A 24,784-nucleotide genomic window follows, 5' to 3' on the forward strand; every position below is an offset into this window, starting at 1 on the left:
AAAAGAAAGACAACTAGGGCTAAACGGGGAGATAGCTGGGGAGGTGGTGAGTCCTTGGCAGAGGCTGCCCCAGTGGTAAGTACAAGTATAACCCTCTCCATCAGATTGGCCTTCAATATTTTTTTGACATTTATCACCAATTTCAACCTGATAGTGTGCAGCGATCTTAAGCAGCTGTTCTTTACTACATAATTCTAACAGTTCCTTTGATGGAACGCAAATGAACTCATCTACATTAGACGCCATAGTCACAAGTAACTGCAAAATAAAATCTCACTCTTCCCCTCTGCTGAGCACACTAGACCTGACCACAACAAGAGAAGCGCCAATCACACTGGGCACCACAGGAGAGCGAGATGAGAGAAGGAGCTTCCCCGAATCCTACAATAACTCAACCCTAGTCTTTGTGTGGATTTGCGGTGGGTAATTACGCACTAGGAGCCCGCTGGCACAGAACCCCCCCCCCCAGCACACTGGCGGGTCCCCCCGAGCCACGAATGTGCCCCCCGAGACAACTGCTCCGTCCACAGACACCACACAAAAATAGCAAACAAAGTAACCTTGCCCAATGTAGTCCAAAGTGGAACATGTCGTTAAGCCTAAAGGGGAAAAGAAAGGCTATAGCGCCGAGTAGCAAATACACAGCAGATTGTACTCACCTCCTCGCACCGCTGTCCCAACAGCGAGTAGTTTCCAGCCTGGGCAGGGGCCTGGAGACTAACCAATGTTCCTCTCTCCAATGCAGCACACAACCACCTGATGGGTGATCAACGCTGCAGGAATTGTATATACTTTGCCCTGTTCCGGGATGGGGTCGAATGCCCTGACTTTCAGTGCAACAATTTCCTGCTCACGGAGGGCTACAGAGAGGAAGTTGATACTGATTTGCACAGGCTACTGAGACAGCCAAGACTTGCAATTTTGAATGGAGTCGGCGGGACCTTTGTTGCTGAATCGCGGGATAATCCTCTCCTGAACCTGGGTGGCCAGACAGGGAGACAAGTCGCCGCTGATAGTGGAAGTTGAGGTCGGTGTCCTCCACTTTGAGCCCTCTGCAGTGAAGCGATTCATGAATGAGCTGCCAACATTGAATAGCTTCGCTGCTCTGGAGCCTGATGGCCCAGCTCTATCTTCCCATGGAGCGTCTCTATCTTCTCTGGAGCCTGATGTCCCAGCTCTATCTTCCCATGGAGCGTCGGAGGTTCCTTCTGTATCGGACAACTTTGTAGTGGCATCGCCGGGGACTAAGGTGGTTTCTGCTTCACCGGGGTCTACGATGGGCTCTGCTATTCCTATCATTTGTGTGTGTGTGTGTGTGGGGGAGGGGGGCTAGGGTTGGGCTGAGGGTTCCGGCTTTACACGGAAAACTACCATCAACCATTAGTATGGGAAGCTCCATGGTTAGATCGGTGGAAGTCCAAAAATACCTGTACACTTTGTAGACTAATGGTTTGTACACCTGTACACTTCAGCATGACTTTGATTCAATTCAGAAATCATTTACAGATCTTAAATTAGTGTTAAATACAAGTAAAACCAAGCTCATGCTGTTCTCTAGGTCACATAATGTTGACCCTGAGGACCTGCATATTTGCGCTATAAATGGAGCCCAAATTGAGCTTCTTTCTCAGTATAAGTACCTGGGTGTCTGGATTGATGACAAGTTGTCCTTCGTAACGCATATAAAAAATCTGACTAAGAAGCTAAGATCCAAGATTGTTTTTGTTATATCGAAATAAAATTATGCCTTAGTATTAAAAATAGGAGAAAGATTGTTTGAACAAAGCTTCTCCCTGTATTGGATTTTGGTGATATTGTTGACATGAATGCGGCAAACTGTTTTAAAATCCTTGCACGCAGTCTACCATTCAGCAATACATTTTATCACCGGGGACAATTTTAGGACTCATCATTGTAGTCTGTTTAAAATGTGGGATGGACCTCTATGTCTGTAAGAAGAAAACTGCATTCTCTTTTATTTATTTATCAAGCAATCTGACAGAAACTCCCTCTATATGTAACATCATTAATTAAGTTACCAATCCCGTTCACAGGAATGGATAACACTAGAGATCCCTCCAGTCTCCACAGATTTGGGAAAATCTGCTTTTATGCCCCTAATTTGCAGAACAAAGTTCACTGCAGTTAGATGTGCTGGTGCTTCTCAGGCAGTTTAAATGATTGATTGAGGACCTCCGTGTAGTTGAATGTGATTGCTTCTATTAAAATGTCTATTTATAATTTTTCATTTTCTTGTTGTATTGTTTTATACACGTGTACGTTGTTTAATATTCTGTTTTTCTTGTAATGTGTACAGGGCTCTGGTAAAAGAGATTTTAATCTCAATGTGACTCCCTGTTTAAATAAAAGTTCAATTTAAAACAAGACTAGTCAGTGAATACCAACCAAAGCGCATCCCAATTAACATTAACCCATCATAATGCAACAAAATACTATATGTCAAAATGTCTCTGAACCAAACTTATATTCCAGACGAGCCCCCACTTGTTAGGAACCGGCTCTTAGCCCGTAACAAAGAGGGTGACAACGCAGATATAAAGAAATAACAAAAATATATAAGTAACCAATATGCAAGTAACAATAGTGTGTGTCGTCAGTAGTGTAAGTGAGTGGATGCGTGCATAGATGGTGATAACGAGGGGTGTTGAGTGGTGCCAAAAACAAACAAACAAACAAAGAAGCCCCAAAATGCCACAATAAAAAAACAACAGTGTGTCTGCGTGGAGAGTCTCCTTGATGTATGGGGGAAAGGTGTGTTACTCCCCGGGACACACCCGATTGCTGATGACCCTAACAGCGCCGCCCACCGATGTCTTATTAAGGAAAACAAGAAAATAATTTGTCACAGTGGGAGGGTCGTCACAGGTGTGACGCTACAAGCTTGGCACAGCTGTAGTTTTTCTCATTCTTCTCTGAAGATCCTCTCAAGCTCTGTCAGGTTGGATGGGGAGTGTTGCTGCACAGCTATTTTTCAGGTCACTCCAGAGATGTTCGATCGGGTTCAAGTCTGTGCTCTGGCTGGGCCACTCAAGGACATACAGAGATTTGTCCCAAAGCCACTCCTGCATTGTCTTGGCTGTGTGCTTAGGGTCATTGTCATGTTGGAAGGTGAACCTTCGCCCCAGTCTGAGGTTGACTCCAGAAGTGATGCTTGGCATTCAGATCAAAGAGTTCAATCTTGGTTTAATCAGACCAGAGAATATTGTTTCTCATGGTCTGAAAGTCCTTTAGAGATGCCTTTTTGCAAACTCCAAGCAGGCTGTTTTACTGAGGAGTTCTTCTGTCTGGCCACTCTACCATAAAGGCCTGATTGGTGGAGTGCTGCAGAGATGGTTGTCCTTCTGGAAGATTCTCCCATCTCCACAGAGGAACTCTGGAGCTCTGTCAGCGAGACCAGTAGGTTCTTGTTCACCTCCCTGACCAAGGCCCTTCTCCCCCAATTGCTCAGTTTGGCCAGGCAGCCAGCTCTAGGAAGAGCCTTGGTGGTTCCAAACTTCCGTTTAAGAATGATGGCGGTCACTGTGTTCTTGGGGACCTTCAATGTTGCAGACATTTTTTGGTACCTTTCCCCAGATCTGTGCCTCGACACAATCCTGTCTCGGAGCTCTATGGACAATTCATTCAACCTCATGGCTTGGTTTTTGCTCTGACATGCACAGTCAACTGTTGGACCTTATGTAGACAGGTGTGTGCCTTTCCAAATCTAGTTGTAGAAACATCTCAAGGATGATCAAGGGAAACAGGATGCAACCGAGCTCAATTTCTAGTCTCAAGGCTGTATACTTATGTAAATAACTCGTTTTTTGTTGTTGTAGAAAACCCCCCAGAGTTTTAGCTTCGTCATAATGGGCTACATACCGTGTGAAGATTGACGAGGAAAAAACATATTTAAATACATTTTAGAATAAGGCTGCAACGTAACACAATGTGGAAAAAGGGGACAGGGTCTTCATACTTTCTGAATGCACTGTACACTGTGCTGGAGCTGGCCACTACAGAGTGCTATATCTAATTCAGTACTCAACCATTGGTAGTTCACATTAAGGCCAAGCATAGAGTAATTACTGTAGATAACAATTCCATTTCCTCTGGTTATATCAAAATCAAATGTACATGACACATTCTTCGTAAACAACAGGTCTAGTCTAACAGTGAGATGCTTACTTACCAACAATGCAGAGAATAAAGAAATAAATAAATAATAGAAAAATAACACACGGAATAAATACACAATGAGTAACGATATATTGGTTTCATACACGGCCTACCAGTACCGATTCGATTTGCAGGGGTACTAGGTAGATACAGTATGTACATATAGCTAGGTATAAAGTGAATAGGCAACAGGATAGATAATAAACAGTAGCAGCAGCGTATGTGATGAATCAAACAGGGTAGTGCAAAAAGGGGTCAATGCAGATAGTTAATTAGTTAACCAATACCTACCCAGACTAACTATTTGGCAGTCTTATGGCTTAGGGGTAGAAGCTGTTCAGAGTCCTGTTGGTTCCAGACTTAGTGCATCGGTACCGATTGCCGTACGGTGGAGAACAGTCTATGACTTTGGTGGCTGGAGTTTTTGACCATTTTTAGGGCCTTCCTCTGACACCGCCTGGTATATTGGTCCTGGATGGCAGGGAGCTCAGCCCCAGTGATGTACTGGGCCATATGCATTACCCTCTGTAGTGCCTTGCAATCGGATGCCAAGCAGTTGACATACCAAGCAGTGATGCAGCCAGTCAAGATGCTCTCAATGGTGCAGCTGTAGAACTTTGAGAATCTGAAGGCCCATGCCAAATCTTTTCAGCCTCCTGAAGTGGAAGAGGAGTTGTTGGGCATTTGTCACGACTGTGTTGGTGTGTGTGGACCATGATAATTCCTTAGTGATGTGGACCCTGAGGAAATTGAAGCTCCACTACAGCCCCGTCGATGTGGATGGGGACATGCCCTGTAGTCCACGATCAGCTCCTTTATCTTGCTGACATTGAGGGAGAGGTTGTTGTCCTGGAACCACACTGCCAGGCCACTGACCTCCTCTCTATAGGCTGTCTCATTGTCGTCATGATCAGGCCAAACACCGTCGTCTTGTCAGCAAACTTAATGATGGTGTTGGAGTCGTGCGTGGCCACGCAGTTGTGGGTGAACAGGGAGTACAGGAGGTAAGTAAGCACGCAACCCTGAGGGGCGCCCGTGATGACGGTCAGTGTGTCGGATGTGTTGTTGCCTATCCTCACCACCCGGGGGCGGCCTGTCAGGAAGTGCAGGATCCAGTTGAAGAGGGAGGTGTTCGGTCCCGAGCTTAGTGATGAGCTTGGAGGGCACTATGGTGTTGAATGTTGAGCTATAGTCAATGAACAGCATTCTCACGTAGGTGTTCCTCTTGTCCAGGTGGGAGAGGGCAGTGTGGAGTGTATTAGAGATTGCGTCATCTGTGGATCTGTTGGGGTGGTATTTGAATTGGAGTGGGCCCAGTGTATGTGGGATGATGGTGTTGATGTGAGCCATGGCCAGCCTTTCAAAGCATTTAATGGCTACATATGTGAGTGCTACAGGCGATAGTTATTTAGACAGGTTACCTTGCTGGGCACTACTTGCTTCTTTCTTCAATAAGTAACATTGCATGCATCAATGACGTCAGACAGTGGTATGTATGGAAGTGCTTTGAAATGTGAATGACCCATATATGTGAGACCTTAGATGGCTTAAAGGTTCTGCATGGTCAATCCGACAACTGCAGTGGCCGTACACCATTTACAGTGGTACGGCCTCTGCAGAACTCAGGGCATTCATACTTCTTGCGCTTCGTGGAGCAGAGCTGTTGTGAAGTAAGTTGTCAAGGAAGTGAGTTCGTGTTTATACAGGACCTCCCGCCCCCACCTACTGTCAAGCAATCGTGTCAATTCATAGCTACAGTATATTGAGCCCTCAGCATTGTTAGAACACTTGGGAGGTGCATGGTGATGCGGTATGGAGCTCAATTTGACCTCCGCAAACCTCCGGAGCCTCGGAATCGCATTTTCGAAATAAGCGTAAATGGGCTTTTAGCTTAAATGTCTCCTGCAACAGCTTGCTATTACTATGATCTAAGTTGCTAGAAATGTGTATGTCCCATGTATGAGAGACCTTAGAACGATTAGGTTACATGTCTCTTGTATGTTTTTTTTATACAATACGTGCAACATTTCATTTATGTCTAAATGTCGTCCACCCATTTAAGTCATATTACATATTACTATGAATCTTGTATGTGTATTTGTTGCCATATGTATTACTTACAAGTTCCAGGTAGAACATAAGAATCTTGTTAAATTCTTCTATATCTTTTCAATAAGGGATAATATTTCAGCCTTAATAAGAAGCAACAGCTAGCGGACTCAGCCTTGGGATTCATTAGCAGAGGCCATTTTGAGGTTGTTACTTCTCTGTGACACTAGTTCTAAGGGCAATTATTTGAGCCCAACATGGAGACAATTAGCCAGTGTAGCAGGTTGGGTAACCAGCTGTGTAATGCATCACTGGGATTGGTCATTAGACAGGAAGATGTGGAGGGAGGCTGGGGTGGCTGAGGTGCCCTGGGGACCTTCTGGGGCAATGGACCAAGCTGTGGGCGCTTGAGGATGTGAGGTGAATTATGTTCTGAGACACATACTCTAAAGTTGCTCTTAACTTCAACTTGCTCTTTGTGTGATGTTCTCATGTGATAGAACTGCCTATGGTCATGAGCAATCCATATACAATTGAGGTTTTATGATATTGCATAATCAAAGATGGTGAAAATGTGTGTTTACGAGGACCATCTGAAGGATAGGCTACCCATTGCTGTGGCAGTCAGCATAAAATCATACAACACAACTATTAACTCTCTGCCAAATAATACTGCCAACCAGTTACAGTATAAAGGACAAAACAAAGAGTGAAATCTCCCTCATCCCCAGAGCCTACTGTCTGCTGGAGAAATATGTGTTGCTGGAGCCTAAAGGTGTCTGTGCTGCTGATAAAAATAAACAATGCGTCTATATAGGATCCAGCCTATTCTTCAACACAGAAACAACTCCACAGGGGAAGTGCTTTTCACTTCTGACAAGAGTGGGGACGAGCTATGGTTAGGGAACCAGATAGTTTCAATGAACAATTCAGACAGAAGGACAACTCAGCTTTATAGTTAATTGCTGCAGAGCCACGATAGTCAACCCATTATTTATTCAAACCCACTCACCACTTACACTGCTGCTATATTGATTAATATTACCATTAATATGTATCCTTTTTACCCATTTACATATACAGTACCCCCTGCACATTGTAATATGGTACTGGTACTTTTTCTTTTCGTACTTCGTGTGTTTTCTTACTTTATATTCATACTTTATATTATTTCCTCTCACCTTGATACTGAATTTTGAGAACTCCTCTGTGAGTGTGTATAGTGTGGCTTTACAGAGGGACTGCTGGTCTACTTCCTGGTGCTCTGTAGCTAACGTCTGGAGAGCCTCTGACAGTAGCTTGTTCTCCTCTACTTCCTGTTCCAACTTCACACACACACACTTTGGCACTTTATACAAGACATGGCATAGAATGCCATAACAAACACTATCCCACACAACATTAATTTGACATTTGTTTTAATAGATCTGATAAACAGTGAGATGTGTTTGTGTGGTATTGATCACTCCATCTGTAGAGTTTGTAGTTGAAGCTGCTCCTGAGGGGTAGGCAGGTCATTGTTCTAAACCCCGTCCTACAGATCCAGTTTCCTCCACTCGGAACCAAACACCCCCATCTCAGAGAGCAATGTGGGCCAGGATCAAGTGTCTTTCCTGGGCAACCTGAGCTCGGTTGCTGGCCATTCCCCCCTGTCTGATGCTGCTGTTATGGATCCTCCACTAACAGGAGGACAGTATAAAAAGGCACTATGACAAAACAAAACTCTTACCAAGCATCAGCATCAGTCAGAACCTGGGCTTTGACCACTCAAGAGACCGCTGGAAAGAAAGTCAACCTACTTCGAGTTACAGTTTCTCCTTTGATGCGTTTCCAGAGAAAATAAGTACTATGGTAAATAAATAAATACTTGATCTAAAATACTTTCCCTACTGATCTACTGAGGGGAGAAGTTGATTGAATTCCATGAGTAAAGAAAGCACAGTAACTGAAGACAAAAACAAAGTGAGTCAAGTCTCCACAGAGTGAAAAGATGCCAAAGTCCATCCATGGGAAAGGATGACAGGCAAACAGTCTCAGCAAACAGCCTCAGCCTCAGCTGTCTCCATCAGAAACTGGAGCCAGTAAACCAGGCTGTAAATCTGAGATAGCGGCCACCATCTTCAATTAAAGTTATGAGAAAAAAAACTTCAATTATCCTGCCTGAAGGACTGTTTCACATTACACTGCCCACGTAGCCTACACACAATCATGTACACACACACACATACCGAGGGGCAGTTTCTAATAATAGGTGATGTTTCCTTTATTACAAACTATTGTGGCTGTCTGACATTCACCTTGGTGCATTACTGTATGACTTATTCTGGTACAATGCACACATTGTTGAGCTTGTTGTCATCACAGTCAAAAGGGCATGTGGACAAACAATACCACAACCTCTGCAAAACACTAACGAATTTAATAACCACTAGGTCATAGCTACCTGAGAGGTAGGGGGACAAACAGTGAGAGGGTGTCACGTTCTGACCTCTATTTCCGTTGTTTTGTATTTATTTAGTATGGTCAGGGCGTGAGTTGGGTGGGCAGTCTATGTTTGTTTTTCTATGTTTTGGGGCATTTCTATGTTTTCGGCCTAGTATGGTTCTCAATCAGAGGCAGGTGTCAATAGTTGTCTCTGATTGAGAATCATACTTAGGTAGCCTGGGTTTCACTGTGTGTTTGTGGGTGATTGTTCCTGTCACTGTGTTTGTTGTCACAGGATAAGCTGTATAGGTTTTCACGGTCCGTTTGTTGTTTTGTAGATTTGAGTTATTTCATGTATCGTTCAGTTTTCCATTAAAGAACATGAATAACCACCACGCTGCTTTTTGGTCCGCTTCTCCTCCTACAGACGAACGTCGTTACAGAATCACCCACCGCAACAGGACCAAGCGGCGTGGTAACGGGCAACAGCGGCACAAGGAGGAATGGACTTGGGATGATGTGTTGGACGGCAAGGGTTGCTACACATGGGAGGAGATCCTGGCGGGAAAGGATCGCCTTCCATGGGAACAGGTGGAGGCAGCGAGGAGAGCAGAGGCAGCCGGAGAGAGGAGCCGGCGATATGAGGGAACACGGTTGGCAAGTCAGCCCCAAAAATTTATTGGGGGGGGGCTAACAGGGAGTATGGCTACGCCAGGTAGGAGACCTGAGCCAACTTCCTGTGGTTACCGGGGGGCTAGAGAGACCGGGCAGGCACCGTGTTATGCTGTGGAGCGCACGGTGTCCCCAGTGCGGGTGCACAGCCCGGTGCGGTACATTCCAGCTCCGCGTATCGGCCGGGCTAGAGTGGGCATCGAGCCAAGTGCCATGAAGCCGGCTCTACGCATCTGGTCTCCAGTGCGTCTCCTTGGGCCGGCTTACATGGCACCAGCCTTGCGCACGGTGTCCCCGGTTCGCCTGCATAGCCCAGTGCGGGCTATTCCACCTCGCCGCACTGGCAGGGCGACCGGGACCATTCAACCGGGTAAGGTTGGGCAGGCTCGGTGCTCAAGAGCTCCAGTGCGCCTGCACGGCCCGGTCTATCCGTCACCACCTCCACGCACCAGCCCTCCGGTGGCAGCCCCCCGTACCAGGCTGTCTCTCCGGCCCATCCTTACAGGGGCTTCCTCCTCTCCAGCGCTGCCGGAGTCTCCCGCCTGTTCGGCGCTACGAGAGCTACTCAGTCCGGCGCTTCCAGAGCCTTCCTCCTCTCCAGCGCCGCCAGTGCCGCCCGTCTGCCCAGCGCCGCCAGTGCCGCCCGTCTGCCCAGCGCCGCCAGTGCCGCCCGTCTGCCCAGCGCCGCCCGTCTGCCAGGAGCCGCCAGTGCCGCCCGTCTGCCAGGAGCCGCCAGTGCCGCCCGTCTGCCAGGAGCCGCCAGTGCCGCCCGTCTGCCAGGAGCCGCCAGTGCCGCCCGTCTGCCAGGAGCCGCCAGTGCCGCCCGTCTGCCAGGGGCCGCCAGTGCCGCCCGTCTGCCAGGGGCCGCCAGTGCCGCCAGTCAGCCAGGGGCCGCCAGTGCCGCCCGTCTGCCAGGAGCCGCCAGTGCCGCCCGTCTGCCAGGGGCCGCCAGTGCCGCCAGTCAGCCAGGGGCCGCCAGTGCCGCCAGTCAGCCAGGGGCCGCCAGTGCCGCCAGTCAGCCAGGGGCCGCCAGTGCCGCCAGTCAGCCAGGGGCCGCCAGTGCCGCCAGTCAGCCAGGGGCCAGTAAGCCAGGGGCCGTCAGTCAGCCAGGGGCCGCCAGTGCCGTCAGTCAGCCAGGGGCCGCCAGTAAGCCAGGGGCCGCCAGTGCCGCCAGTCAGCCAGGGGCCGCCCGAGCAGCTGCCGCCCCTCTGTCCCGAGCAGCTGCCGCCCCTCTGTCCCGAGCAGCTGCCGCCCCTCTGTCCCGAGCAGCTGCCGTCCCTCTGTCCCGAGCTGCCCCTCTGTCCCAAGCAGCCCCTCTGTCCAGTGGGGTCATTGAGAAGGGTGGCCATGGTGAGAAAGCCACGGAGGCGGACAATAAGGCGGACTAAGACAATGGTGAAGTGGGGTCCGCGTCCCGCGCCAGAGCCGCCACCGCGGACAGACGCCCACCCAGACCCTCCCCTATAGGTCAAGGTTTTGCGGCCGGAGTCCGCACCTTTGGGGGGGGGGGGGGTACTGTCACGTTCTGACCTCTATTTCCGTTGTTTTGTATTTATTTAGTATGGTCAGGGCGTGAGTTGGGTGGGCAGTCTGTTTGTTTTTCTATGTTTTGGGGCATTTCTATGTTTTCGGCCTAGTATGGTTCTCAATCAGAGGCAGGTGTCAATAGTTGTCTCTGATTGAGAATCATACTTAGGTAGCCTGGGTTTCACTGTGTTTGTGGGTGATTGTTCCTGTCACTGTTTGTTGTCACAGGATAGGCTGTATAGGTTTTCACGTTCCGTTTGTTGTTTTGTAGATTTGAGTTATTTCATGTATCGTTCAGTTTTCCATTAAAGAACATGAATAACCACCACGCTGCTTTTTGGTCCGCTTCTCCTCCTACAGACGAACGTCGTTACAGAGGGTACTTGTTATCTATTCTATATGATGACGTAAAGGATTAGTGAATATTATATATCATGGCTCTTGAACATAACCAGGAGGTAAAATAACCACTTTAAACCCAGAGGCCAGATGGCAATTCCAAGAGAGAATACAGAGGACGATAAACAAAACCCCCCCCATACCAGAAGAGTCACTGGAGAGTGCAGAATGTTGAAGTCCTCAGATTGTTTCTTAAAATGTCAGGACACTTACATAGGTAGATGGTAAATTGAAAACTCAAAGTAGTTGCCTTGTAAGTTGACAATAGTAGGTGCTGATTCATACAAAAACATTCTCCATCCCTTCTAACCCAGACGATAGATCAGACAATTATTATAATATACTGTCTGTATATTATAATTGTCTGTCTGTTCTCTATAGCTCTAATTGGAGTCTAGCCCAATGTTAATTACCCCATCCTGCTCCAGTGCTGCGGCTGAGGTCAGAGAGATGAGGAAGACTCCTGTGAATCAATATGCTAATACAGGTTGTGATGAGCCACTTCAAAAAGACCTCTATTTGTGATCAATACATGATCAGATTGGCAGGTGGGATGCAAAAAAGGTGAATTTATCACAACAGATAGGGTCATTACTTTCCATCCATCCTTTGATGGAACAACACATCAAACAAGGTAAGGCCAGGTAAACATGTTTTATATACAATACCTGAAACCACATCAACATTGAATCCTGAATTCAATACAACAGGATTCATTTTTGTCAAACCCATTCCTTGTGTAAGACTTACAAAAAGTCTAGTTTGAATGTAGAATGGCTGAGTCCTGATTTTTCATCCTTCTCCCAAATGGGAGTGGGCAAGTCCACACTTTGGGGGTGGAGAATTGGGACTCACTTTCTGAAGGGTGGAACATCAATTTATTTTAAGAAATGCGGGTGAATTATATCCATCCTATAAATAGATGCCTTTGACATTCTGCTGAATAGATGCCTTTGATTCTGCTGTCTGGCACCATAGTGTCAGAAACAGTCCATTTCGTCTTCTCCCCCCATACAAGTTACAGTGCAGTAGGCCTGTCAACACATTCACATCAGCTAAAAAGACATCCTCTAGAGATCTCAATGGAGGTTAGGGAGAGTTGGTACTGTAGCGAGAAGGAGAACAAAACCAGATGCTGTCTTAAATAGGTCAGGGTTAGTTCCAGTCTGTATGCTCTGGAAGGGGATTTGCTTAGATATACCATAAATAATGGAAAATATCAGATACAAGGACATTTCAATTAGGAATGAGCCTCTCTATTGACCATGGCCAGTTGTTTAATGCTGAAAGATGCTTTATCCCCCACATCTACCCCTCTCCATTTTCAACTTAGATCAAGGAATATCAACAGTAGAACATTCTAGATTTAAATCTAGGACATAAATGATGAGAAACTGCCATTTTGATTAGCATAACATATGCTGCCTTTTATATCCACCAGATGAAACATCCTTACAAATAGTATATTCTCACTCTGCCTGTGAAATAAGCACTTGTAAATACTACATTTTCTCTATTCAGAACAAGGTAGTCTTGCTCATCTATGTAGCTACAGAAACTAATTGAGCTCACGTTGCAGCAGGAGCCCGAGCCAAGGCTCACAAGACCATCTGAAGCGGTAGTTTGGCTCTGGAGAACCATCCGGGAATACTTTGTTGTGTAACGTGCCCCAGTGCTTTCTTTCTCTCTTACCCTCCTCTCCTCCCCCTATCCCATCCCTCCAGCCTCTCGCCTCAGAACACACAGCGCTATTTTAAGCTCCGCTGAGGCTCTGTGGCTGTATTGTACTCTTTCGAAAGCCTCAGAGAATCCCAGCTCCCAGTCTCGCTGCCCGGGACCCTGAAGCTGCAAGATTTAACTTTGTTTTCACGCTAGAGAGGAAAGAGATTCTGGGGCAAACGGGTCCTATTGAATACTAGATACACTACTGTACAGTGTTGACATCTAAATGGGGTTCTTTGGCACTAAGCGGTTTCGTCTCTTCACTACCCTCCCAATTGTGCATTTAACTAAACATATTTACATAATGGAGTAGAATTAACCAAACATGGAAACAACAACGAAAGGTCCTGGGGCCTGTTTAGTAGAGTGCAATGTTACTGAACATTCTAATCAAGTCATCTCTATTTATTATACAGTTGAATTCGGAAGTTTACATACACCTTAGCCAAATACATTTAAACTCAGTTTTTCCTGACATTTAATCCAAGTAAAAATTCCCTGTCTTAGGTCAGTTAGGATCACCACTTTATTTTAAGAATGTGAAATGTCAGAATAATAGTAGAGAGAGTGATTTATTTCAGCTTTTATTTCTTTCATCACATTCCCAGTGGGTCAGAAGTTTACATACACTCAATTAGTATTTGGTAGCATTGCCTTCAAAATGGTTGAACGTGGGTCAAACGTTTCAGGTAGCCTTCCACAAGCTTCCCACAATAAGTTGGGTGAATTTTGGCCCATTCCTCCTGACAGAGCTGATGTAACGGAGTCAGGTTTGTAGGCCTCCTTGCTCGCACACACTTTTTCTGTTCTGCCCACAAATGTTCTATGGGATTGAGATCAGGGCTTTATGATGGCCACTCCAATACCTTGACTTTGTTGTCCTTAAGCCATTTCACCACAACTTTGGAAGTATGCTTGGGGTCATTGTCCATTTGGAAGAACCATTTGCGACCATGCTTTAACTTCCTGACTGATGTTTTGAGATGTTGCTTAAATACATCCACATACCCCTACAAATCAGCCGGGCTAGACAATCTGGACCCTCCCTTTCTAAAACTATCTGCCGAAATTGTTGCCACCCCTATTACTAGCCTGTTCAACCTCTCTTTCGTGTCGTCTGAGATTCCCAAAGATTGGAAAGCAGCTGCGGTCATCCCCCTCTTCAAAGGGGGGGACACTCTAGACCCAAACTGCTACAGACCTATATCTATCCTACCATGCCTTTCTAAGGTCTTCGAAAGCCAAGTCAACAAACAGATTACCGACCATTTTGAATCTCACCATACCTTCTCTGCTATGCAATCTGGTTTCAGAGCTGGTCATGGGTGCACCTCAGCCACGCTCAAGGTCCTAAACGATATCTTAACCGCCATCGATAAGAAACATTACTGTGCAGCCGTATTCATTGATCTGGCCAAGGCTTTCGACTCTGTCAATCCCCACATCCTCATCGGCAGACTCAACAGCCTTGGTTTCTCAAATGATTGCCTCGCCTGGTTCACCAACTACTTCTCTGATAGAGTTCAGTGTGTCAAATCTGAGGGTCTGTTGTCCGGACCTCTGGCAGTCTCTATGGGGGTGCCACAGGGTTCAATTCTTGGACCGACTCTCTTCTCTGTATACATCAATGAGGTCGCTCTTGCTGCTGGTGAGTCTCTGATCCACCTCTACGCAGACGACACCATTCTGTATACTTCCGGCCCTTCTTTGGACACTGTGTTAACAACCCTCCAGGCAAGCTTCAATGCCATACAACTCTCCTTCCGTGGCCTCCAATTGCTCTTAAATACAAGTAAAACTAAATGCATGCTCTTCAACCGATCACTACCTGCACCTACCCGCCTGTCCAACATCACTACTCTCGACGGCTCTGACTTAGAATACGTGGACAACTACAAATACTTAGGTGTCTGGTTAGACTGTAAACTCTCCTTCCAGACCCATATCAAACATCTCCAATCCAAAGTTAAATCTAGAATTGGCTTCCTATTTCGCAACAAAGCATCCTTCACTCATGCTGCCAAACATACCCTTGTAAAACTGACCATCCTACCAATCCTCGACTTTGGCGATGTAATTTACAAAATAGCCTCCAATACCCTACTCAACAAATTGGATGCAGTCTATCACAGTGCAATCCGTTTTGTCACCAAAGCCCCATATACTACCCACCATTGCGACCTGTACGCTCTCGTTGGCTGGCCCTCGCTTCATACTCGTCGCCAAACCCACTGGCTCCATGTCATCTACAAGACCCTGCTAGGTAAAGTCCCCCCTTATCTCAGCTCGCTGGTCACCATAGCATCTCCCACCTGTAGCACACGCTCCAGCAGGTATATCTCTCTGGTCACCCCCAAAACCAATTCTTTCTTTGGCCGTCTCTCTTTCCAGTTCTCTGCTGCCAATGACTGGAACGAACTACAAAAATCTCTGAAACTGGAAACACTTATCTCCCTCACTAGCTTTAAGCACCAACTGTCAGAGCAGCTCACAGATTACTGCACCTGTACATAGCCCACCTATAATTTAGCCCTATCAACTACCTCTTTCCCAACTGTATTTAATTTATTTATTTATTTTGCTCCTTTGCACCCCATTATTTGTATTTCTACTTTGCACATTCTTCCATTGCAAAACTACCATTCCAGTGTTTTACTTGCTATATTGTATTTACCTTGCCACCAAGGCCTTTTTTTGCCTTTACCTCCCTTCTCACCTCATTTGCTCACATTGTATATAGACTTGTTTATACTTTATTATTGACTGTATGTTTGTTTTACTCCATGTGTAACTCTGTGTTGTTGTATCTGTCGAACTGCTTTGCTTTATCTTGGCCAGGTCGCAATTGTAAATGAGAACTTGTTCTCAACTTGCCTACCTGGTTAAATAAAGGTAAAATAAAAAATAAATAAAAATATCCACGTAAATTTCCTGCCTCATAATGCCACCTTTTTTGTGAAGTGCACCAGTCCCTCCTGCAGCAAAGCAACCCCCACAACATGACGCTGCCACCTCCATGCTTCACGGTTGGGATGGTGTCCTTCGTCTTGCCACCGTCCCCCTTTTCCTCCAAACATAATGATGGTCATTATGGCCAAACAGTTCTATTTTTGTTTCAACACTCCAGAGGACATTTCTCCAAAAAGTACAATCTTTGTCCCCATGTGCAGTTGCACAGTCTGGCTTTTCTATGGTGTTTTTGGAGCAGTGGCTTCTTCCTTGTTGAGCGGCCTTTCAGGTTATGTCGATATAGGACCTGTTTTACTGTGGATAAAGATACTTTTGTACCTGTTTCCTCCAGCATCTTCAAGGTCCTTTGTTGTTGTTCTGGGATTGATTTGCACTTTTTGGACCAAAGTATGTTCATCTCTAGATGACAGAACACGTCTCCTTCCTGAGCGGTATGACGGCTGCGTGGTCCCACAGTGTTTATACTTGCGTACTATTGTTTGTACAGATGAACGTTGTACCTTAAGACATTTGGAAATTGCTCCCAAGGATGAACCAGACTTGTGGAAGTTTAAAAAAAAATGTTCTGAGGTCTTGGCTGATTTCTTTTGATTTTCCCATAATGTCAAGCAAAGAGGCACTTAATTTGAAGGTAGGCCTTGAAATACATCCACAGGTACACCTCCAATTGACTCAAATGATGTCAATTAGCCTATCAGAAGCTTCTAAAGCCATGACATCATTTTCTGGAATTTTCCAAGCTGTTTAAAGGCACAGTCAACTTAGTGTATGTAAACCTTCTGACTCACTGGAATTGTGATACAGTGAATTATAAGTGAAATAATCTGTTGATGTCATAACCAAACTATAGTTTGTTAACAAGACATTTGTGGAGTGGTTGAAAAACAACTTTTAATGACTCCAACCTAAGTGTATGTAAACTTTCGACTTCAACTGTATTTTCAACATATCTGAACATTTGACCTCCGAATACAGCCTGGTTCTACATGCTGTGATCACAGCGACGAAATTCAGACTGTAAAAGAAACATGACAGGAAGTGTTTAGGTTCATCTTCAGGTCCCATGCAGTGAGCTGGCCCGCTGAGAGAGGTCAGTGCGGAGAGCAGGGTGCAGACCTGGGCTCAGGTCACCATCTCCCCCGGTGAGAGATGAAAGACAGGGTGACTCATTGAGGAGACGAGGGGTTATGGCTGCCTGGCATCTGTCTGTGATGCTGTTCCCTGAGGGTTTGGAGGCGGCTGTCATTCTGTTTTGTGGACATACTGTACGTGAATGACTTTAGAAGTCTCACACAAAACCACTGATACTGGTGACAAAAACCAAGTGACAGCAGTTGTTCTTGTTCCTACAGATTAAAATATATATATAACATGGAGCCAGTGTTTTTGTTGTGACTTAGGTGTGAGGCAGAGATCGGTGTCAAAGATGTTGCTGAGACAGTTGCACAGACGTGTGTGTGAGCATCAGACTCCACTTTAAGGAGTTTCTGCACCGCCTACATACAATACAGTCACTACTGTGATATCCAGTCTATATTGGAAAACAAAGCAGGAAAAACAAAGACAAACGAGACATCCACAATTCAAAGGCCAATCACACGCTCTCGCTCCCTGCCTGAGATAAATAATTTGGACTTCTTTGATAATAGTCCAAATCTGGATATAATGAATGATCTGGGTCATGGAATATTCACCCACTGGAGAGGGGACTGGAACTGCATCTAAACCACCAAATGACTCACATCATCTTCATATCACACATCTGTGAGAACTAAAATCTTTCCATAACACAACAACAATCACAACAAACCCAACAACATGTGGCTCAATGTTAACTTTGGATCTTGATCATAATGTTTCCTTTGTCAGGAAAATCTTCTGGCCATACCATTTCAACATGACATGGGGTCAGGAGTTTTTCCTGATCAGTTAAGCAGTCCGGAAACACCCCCGGCTCCACCAGTATTACATGACTGTGGCCCTGAGTTTTCCTTGGTCAGATACAGTCAGGAAACACTTAGAGCACTATTAATCACCCTTTCTGAGGGTCTCAGGTGGAGTTGGGATATGCAAAAAAACTCATTTCCAATTCAGACATGCATATAATACACACTTGTAGATGTGTGAAATAGGACAAATATGAGCTCCAATCAAATTATTATCATCATCAACAGGCAAAGAATGGCTATTTAGGCAGCAGCTGCAACAGTAGAAACAGTAGTAGTGAGAGCTGTGCCGTGGTAGGAACAGAGGGATGGAGATAAATGGATTAGTGTTAATACTGTCCATCTCTACCTCCTGGACACTCTGCTAGGTGTCTTAATCCCATTAGTCTGATCTCACACATCCAACTCAGAGATGGAGCCGACACACATCGTTGTGCTTGTTCAGACATCTCGGTGATCCGTTGTCCAAGCAACCAATCCCGTTTCGACTGTCTGGCCAGTGAGCCTTGTTTATGACACTCACTTTGCATTGCTTACTATGGATAGAATCTTCTAGAACGCTGCTAGATATTCTGAGCGCTATCAGACAGCACTAGCCCAGGACCAGCAAGCAGAAGGCAATGTATCCGACCACTGTATCCGACCACTCATTTGAATGCCAGCTCAAAACGGTCATTTTTAAATCAGAAAAGGTGAGAAGGAAATCAACTTTTTCCAGACATACACTACATGGCCAAATGCTTGTCGAACAGCTCATTCCAAAATCATGGGCATTAATATGGAGTTGGTCCCCCCTTTGCTACTATACCACCGCCTCCACTCTTCTGGTAAGGCTTCCACTAGCTGTTGGAACATTGCTGCTATAACAGCCTCCACTCTTCTGGAAAGGCTTTCCACTAGCTGTTGGAACATTGCTGCTATAACAGCCTCCACTCTTCTGGGGAAGGCTTTCCACTAGCTGTTGGAACATTGCTGCTATAACAGCCTCCACTCTTCTGGGAAGGCTTTCCACTAGCTGTTGGAATATTGCTGCTATAACAGCCTCCACTCTTCTGGGAAGGCTTTCCACTAGCTGTTGGAACATTGCTGCTATAACAGCCTCCACTCTTCTGGGAAGGCTTTCCACTAGCTGTTGGAACATTGCTGCTATAACAGCCTCCACTCTTCTGGGAAGGCTTTCCACTAGCTGTTGGAACATTGCTGCGGGTACTTGCTTCCATTCAGCCACAAGACCATTAGTGAGGTCGGGCACTGATGTTGGCCAATTAGACCTGTACGCAGCCAGATTTCCAATTCATCCCAATGGTGTTCGAGGGGGTTGAGATCAGGGCTCTGTGCAGGCCAGTCAAAGTCTTCCACACTGATCTTGACAAACCATTTCTGTATGGACCTTGCTTTGTGCATGGGGGCATTGGCATGCTGAAACAGGAAAGGGCCTTCCCCAAACTTGAAAGCACAGAATCATCTAGAATGTTATTGTATGCTGTAGTGCTAAGATTTCCCTTCACTGGAACTAAGGGACTTAGCCCCAAACCATAAAAAACAGCAGAGACCATTATTCCTCATCCACCAAACTTTACAGTTGGCAATATGCATTGGGGCAGGTAGCGTTCTCCTGGCATCCGCCAATCCCAGATTCGTCCATCGGACTGCCAGATGCTGACGTGTGATTCATCACGCTAGAGAGCATGTTTCCACTGCTCCAGAGTCCAATGGCCGCGAGCTTTACACGACTCCAGCCGACACTTGGCATTGCGCATGGTGATCTTAGGCTTGTGTGTGGCTGGTCTGCTATGGAAACCCATTTCATGAAGCTCTCAACGAATAGGTCTTGTGCTGACGTTGCTTCCAGAGGCAGTTTGGAACTCGGTAGCGAGTGTTGCAACCGAGGACAGACGCACTATGCGCTTCAGCACTTGGCGGTCCAATTCTGTGAGGTTGTATGGCCTACAACTTCGCGGCTGAGCCATATTTGCTCCTAGATGTTTCCACTTCACAATAACAGCACTTAGTTGACCAGGGATGCTCTAGCAGGGCACTAATGTGAAACATGGACTTGTTGGAAAGGTGGCATGTAGCGTATGTTTCTTACCATGAAGCTGCTGAAATACTGGCTGATTATTGCAGTCATATCATCAGTGACTTACTACATTCAAACCAGGACTTCAGCCTTGCTCTTTCTGTATTGCAGAGGGACTCTATTGTCATACAACCTTCCCTCTGGAAATGTCATAGCACCAGATGTTGAAGTCCAAGTTCACTAAACACATCAGCACTGTGAGCACAGCTTGTCCTTACTGTATGTAAAATGTATTGCTAAATCCTCTACAAATTCACAACTCATTTTTTTTAATCAAAACAAACAGTTTCAGCTCTTCGTCAGGTACATCTTATAATGCTCTAACAATATGACAGTACACTGCAATAAAACCCAATGTCATAAAATGCATATTACCAGATAAAAGTTGTAAATGCACTGAACACTATGCAAAACCCTCTTCATGCACACTCAATGGCACACTTCACCATCAGAGCAGTCAAGATGACTTATTCTGAATGTAAAATGCCTGTTTTTAATGATCTACGTATATTGCAAGAGACCCTACCCTGGTCTAAATGGTGAATCCCTGTTTAAATAAAAGGTCAAATAAATACATTTAAGAAACACTCACTTGAACAACCTTCAAGTACTTAGCCTCAGAATGAAACAAGCACAGTTTATAAAGAGCAGCCTAATGCAAATAGACCCATAGTAGTTCAGAAGACAATGAAAAACAAAGGGAGGATGTTTGTCTGTACCTGAGTGGATAGAGGGTGCTGCTGTCACTTTTCCTCCTCCTGTCCTCGGGATGCTCTGCTGGGTGGTAGAATTGTGCCTGCCTCTGTGAACGTACGTACGTGCGTGCGAGTGTGAAAGCATGTGTCTCTGCTTGAGTGTTAATATGCACGTGCAACAGTTCCGTCTCCAAATGCCTAGCGTTTCCCTTAAGCAAGAGCGTGTGTGAGTGTGTGTGCCTGCACTGATCTGCAAGCAGAGTGCAGAGCTCAGCATAAAAGCGGATCTTGCTCGGCTGTGTCCTTGCTACAGGCTCGCTAGTGATTACCACTCTGTTCTACTGATGTCCCAAGGGCACGGCCGCGAGGACAGGTGCACACACACACAAACAAACCCTCCCTTCTACACATACACAGCCCCTCAGTTTACTAACCCTCCCTTGTCACACAGCTACTGGCCAGTCACAGCAGGGGGAGGGGCTTCTATAACCCATTCACCATGAATGCATGAGCCAATAAGAACACAGCCCACTTGTAAACAATTGTGTAAGCATCAATACGACTGAATGGGCCTGGGCTAGCTTAGCTTGTGTTCACACAAGCAGGGCTAACTGAAACCAACTGTCACTTTTCTGGAGTAGAATATTAAAAATAAGGTAACAATGGAACTCTGTGATTGGCTAGCCCTGAAGAAGTTGGAATCTGTGTTGGTTTGAGTTCCGGTCTGGGTGTGTGCGTGTAGACTAGTGGTTTCAACCTGTGGTCCGCTGTGCAGATGGTCTGCAAAATGTTTTAGTGTTTATTTATTTTAGATCAAGAGCTTTTGATAGTGATTTGGTGGTCTCCAGAACGGAAATATTTGGGATCCGCTGGTGTTGACTTCATCTGACCTGGAGGAAGTCTGTGAGGTCGCCAAGATCTATCTTCATCCCCCTCCTCATCTGTCTGCTTCTGGGTAGTGACAGCTGCTGTTGGCCACATGCTCCTCCAGGGCATCCAAGCATCTCTGTACACATGTACATACAAGCACAAATAAAAACACTCCACAGAACTAGGCCTATGTGTTGTAAACTATGAAGTACGTTGTCCCAAACCACATAATCTATACTAGGAGAACATCACTTTTCTTATAGCCTCTGGATCCATCTTGGATGACACCTTAAAGTGATGGAGACCAAAGATCAAAGCACTGGCGGCTGAAGAGGCACTAGTCCCATGCTTTAACCCGGAGAGGAACATGAATGACATACAATCTAAATGAGTGACAGACATAAAAACAATAGACATTAAAGATATGACAGTAGGTTTTTCTAATGTCAACATAATGTGACAGATATGCATTGCAAGAATGGAGGAGGGTAGGCATGTACATAACAGTGAAAGGTTAACTAACTGTCTGTTGTGCTGTCCACATCTTAATGTGTGGTAGAGCATGGAGAACACAGTGCCCTGGTGCCTACCCACTCTGCAGTGAGCTTTCATCAGATCCTTAGAGCCTTGCCAGACACCAACCACTGTATCCGTTCTGGAAACAAACACACAAAGATATCCCTGCACTGCCTCAGGCTCTTCAGGGGAAAGAGGAGCAGGTTGCTGTGTATCCAATAGGGAGGGAGGGATAGGGGAGTAAGGGTGGAAGTAGCTTAAAGACTCACTGTCTTGGATACCAGAATATAACTCCGTTTGAATGACCACCCAATAGGAATGCCATCCCAGAAAACTGGCACTCTGAGGGTCAAACGCAGCATCACTACATTACAATATCAGTTTTCTAAAGTTTCAGAAACACTAAACATCAGTTCCCAAATATAGTAATTCTATAGTAGTTAATTCCATTCTGTTCAAGATTGTACAGTATATTTCAAAATATATTCATATTTGCTTAGAATAAATACAAAAGACACACAAATACTTTCCATAGGCCTTCAAAGTTCGGCACAACACACGTCGTATCCTCTAGGGGAAGAATTTTTTGTTTTGTTTCAGTAGATTCACAGAATCAGCAGCTTTTTGCTCCAATGTTCCTCTCGCATCTCACCTTGTCATGACTGCCCACCAGAATCTGCTTAATCTCCTCACTGCAGGCCAGGTCAAAAACGGTTTGGTCTGCAACAGAACATAGCCATTTATCAGTAATTTATCAATGACATCCTGCTAGCTGACAGGGAGGGAGGCAGTGAATAGAACACATATGCGTCCCAAATGGAACCTTATTCTAGTGCACTACTTTTTAACAGGGAGAATAGGGCTCTGGTAAAAGGCAGTGCACTATGTAGGGAATAGGGTGTCATTTGGGACTCACAATAGACACCAACTAAGTAGATTTTGCTTTGTAAATGTTAGGCAAAATCTATATGACTGTTCTATACATTATGAAATGCAAGTGATTTGAAACTGCATCCAGGCTCTTCGTAAAGTAATATCCATGCAAACATGCAAGTCACAAGCCTATTTAATATTTATTAAAAAGGTATACCATAGTTATAAAAATAATGTGTTTAATTTCTTCAGTGGACATATCAGTTGCTACATACTGCTCATTCTTGATGCTGGGGCTGGCTCCAGACTTGAGCATCTTTCTCACACACTGCTTCTGCCCCCTGTAGGCAGGTCTCTACAGTGGATGTCTGGAGGCCGCATCTTGCAGAGCAGAGAAAGGTAAGACATCAAAAGTGAATGAATGAATTAAGCACATGGTGTCTATACATTCACTTAACATGCATGACACATGTAAGTTAACTCTGCATGTAAGCAATTGATAAATGTGCAAACTAAATTTGTATAAAACCAAACAAGTTTTTGTGGCAGAATCTTGCATCCTCTCCTGAAGGACAAGGTTGACCTCTTCAATTGCAAAGTCAGGAACCAAGCTGATGACAATGTAAGATGAAATGTAACATGATATACAGTGTTAATCATCAAGAAGACCATTTGGGCAGTCAGCCAAAAGCCATGCTTCTACTCTACTCCACCTTGAGGTTGAGAGGTTCAGTGGAGGGCCAGGGATGATCAGATGCTGACCAGCTGAGACAGGCTGAAGATGTCTCCCTCTCTGTCCACCCCCAGAAGCTTCGCTTCCTTCCTCTTCTCCTCTCTAATCTCTGCAGCTGTGCACAATTGAAATAGGGTTTGTAAACCAGGGTCGTGTTCAGTAGGGCAAACAGTAGTAAAATGTTATGCAACGGAAAGGAAAATATGTGTACTTATTGTACAAGTTCACGAAGTACCTCCCAATCTCATTCTGTTTAAAATCTCACTCGACCCACTGAAAATGTGTGTTCTTATTGGACAAGTTCAGAAAATACCATGCCATTTCAAAACTTTTTTCATCTACTGAACACAACCTAGTGCAGGGATGAAGCGAGACCATCAATCACACAACTTACCCTCGTGCATGGCGATGGTCTCATTATCCTCGTAGACAGATTTAGGGACCTGGGCTGTCCCGTAGATGATAGTGGCACAGGTATCATAACAGAAAAATAACTACTTCCTGTAAAAGAAACAGGATTACATTATCCATAGAAATGCAATACTAAGTAGCTGTGCATACCGCACACCTGAACACACATTATATTGTACACACGTGGAAGTACTGGAAAAAGCACATGAAATGATGAAATGTTTATTCCCACGTTATTCTGCAAATTCACATCAGCACTATCCTAACACACACACACAAGGCTTAAACGTTCATTTGAATACAACTAAGTACTCTATAAGTAAAATTATGTGTAATACATTAACAATTGACAAGTAAGTCTGTACTCTCACCTTGAGTAACTCCTTCACAACATCTTTGTGTCCAAAGTAGCAGGCCAGATCCAACCTGACAACAACAATTTGCTCAATAATTGATGTAGCCTATCTGACATTACAGACTGACACTTACTAAATCTGCAACAACGTTACAATTTGTGCTGGGACTTAATTAGCATATGAAAATAATGAAAAGCATCATGAAAATAAATACACTTCTGGGTTCATATCGACTCACCTCACCTGGGCAAAGTGTTATTGTTAGATTCCATGCGCAACAGGTGATTAAAAAAACATGAATCAATCAGCTTTGATATCCGGGAAATTTGCCTATGTTCCGGGGCTTGAAATCAATATTTGGTGGT

At 45.2% G+C, this 24,784-nt stretch overlaps 1 protein-coding gene across 1 annotated transcript in view; it reads right to left on the reverse strand.

Moving 5' to 3' along the window:
- The window catches only part of LOC110530412 (oxysterol-binding protein-related protein 1-like), a 48,451-nt gene extending 23,868 nt beyond the window's left edge, over positions 1 to 24,583 (reverse strand). Inside the window, exons 1-6 of the mRNA XM_036986050.1 lie at positions 24,435 to 24,583; positions 24,047 to 24,153; positions 23,633 to 23,767; positions 23,195 to 23,300; positions 22,699 to 22,766; positions 20,685 to 21,666 (exon numbers count right to left, since the gene is read on the reverse strand). The gene's annotated coding sequence lies outside the window, so the exon portion shown is untranslated. The remainder of the gene's footprint in view (positions 1 to 20,684; positions 21,667 to 22,698; positions 22,767 to 23,194; positions 23,301 to 23,632; positions 23,768 to 24,046; positions 24,154 to 24,434) is intronic.
- Positions 24,584 to 24,784: the final 201 nt, after the last annotated feature.

This window comes from Oncorhynchus mykiss, chromosome 8 (assembly GCF_013265735.2).
Source record: "Oncorhynchus mykiss isolate Arlee chromosome 8, USDA_OmykA_1.1, whole genome shotgun sequence".
In the NCBI taxonomy this organism is placed as follows: Eukaryota; Metazoa; Chordata; class Actinopteri; order Salmoniformes; family Salmonidae; genus Oncorhynchus; species Oncorhynchus mykiss.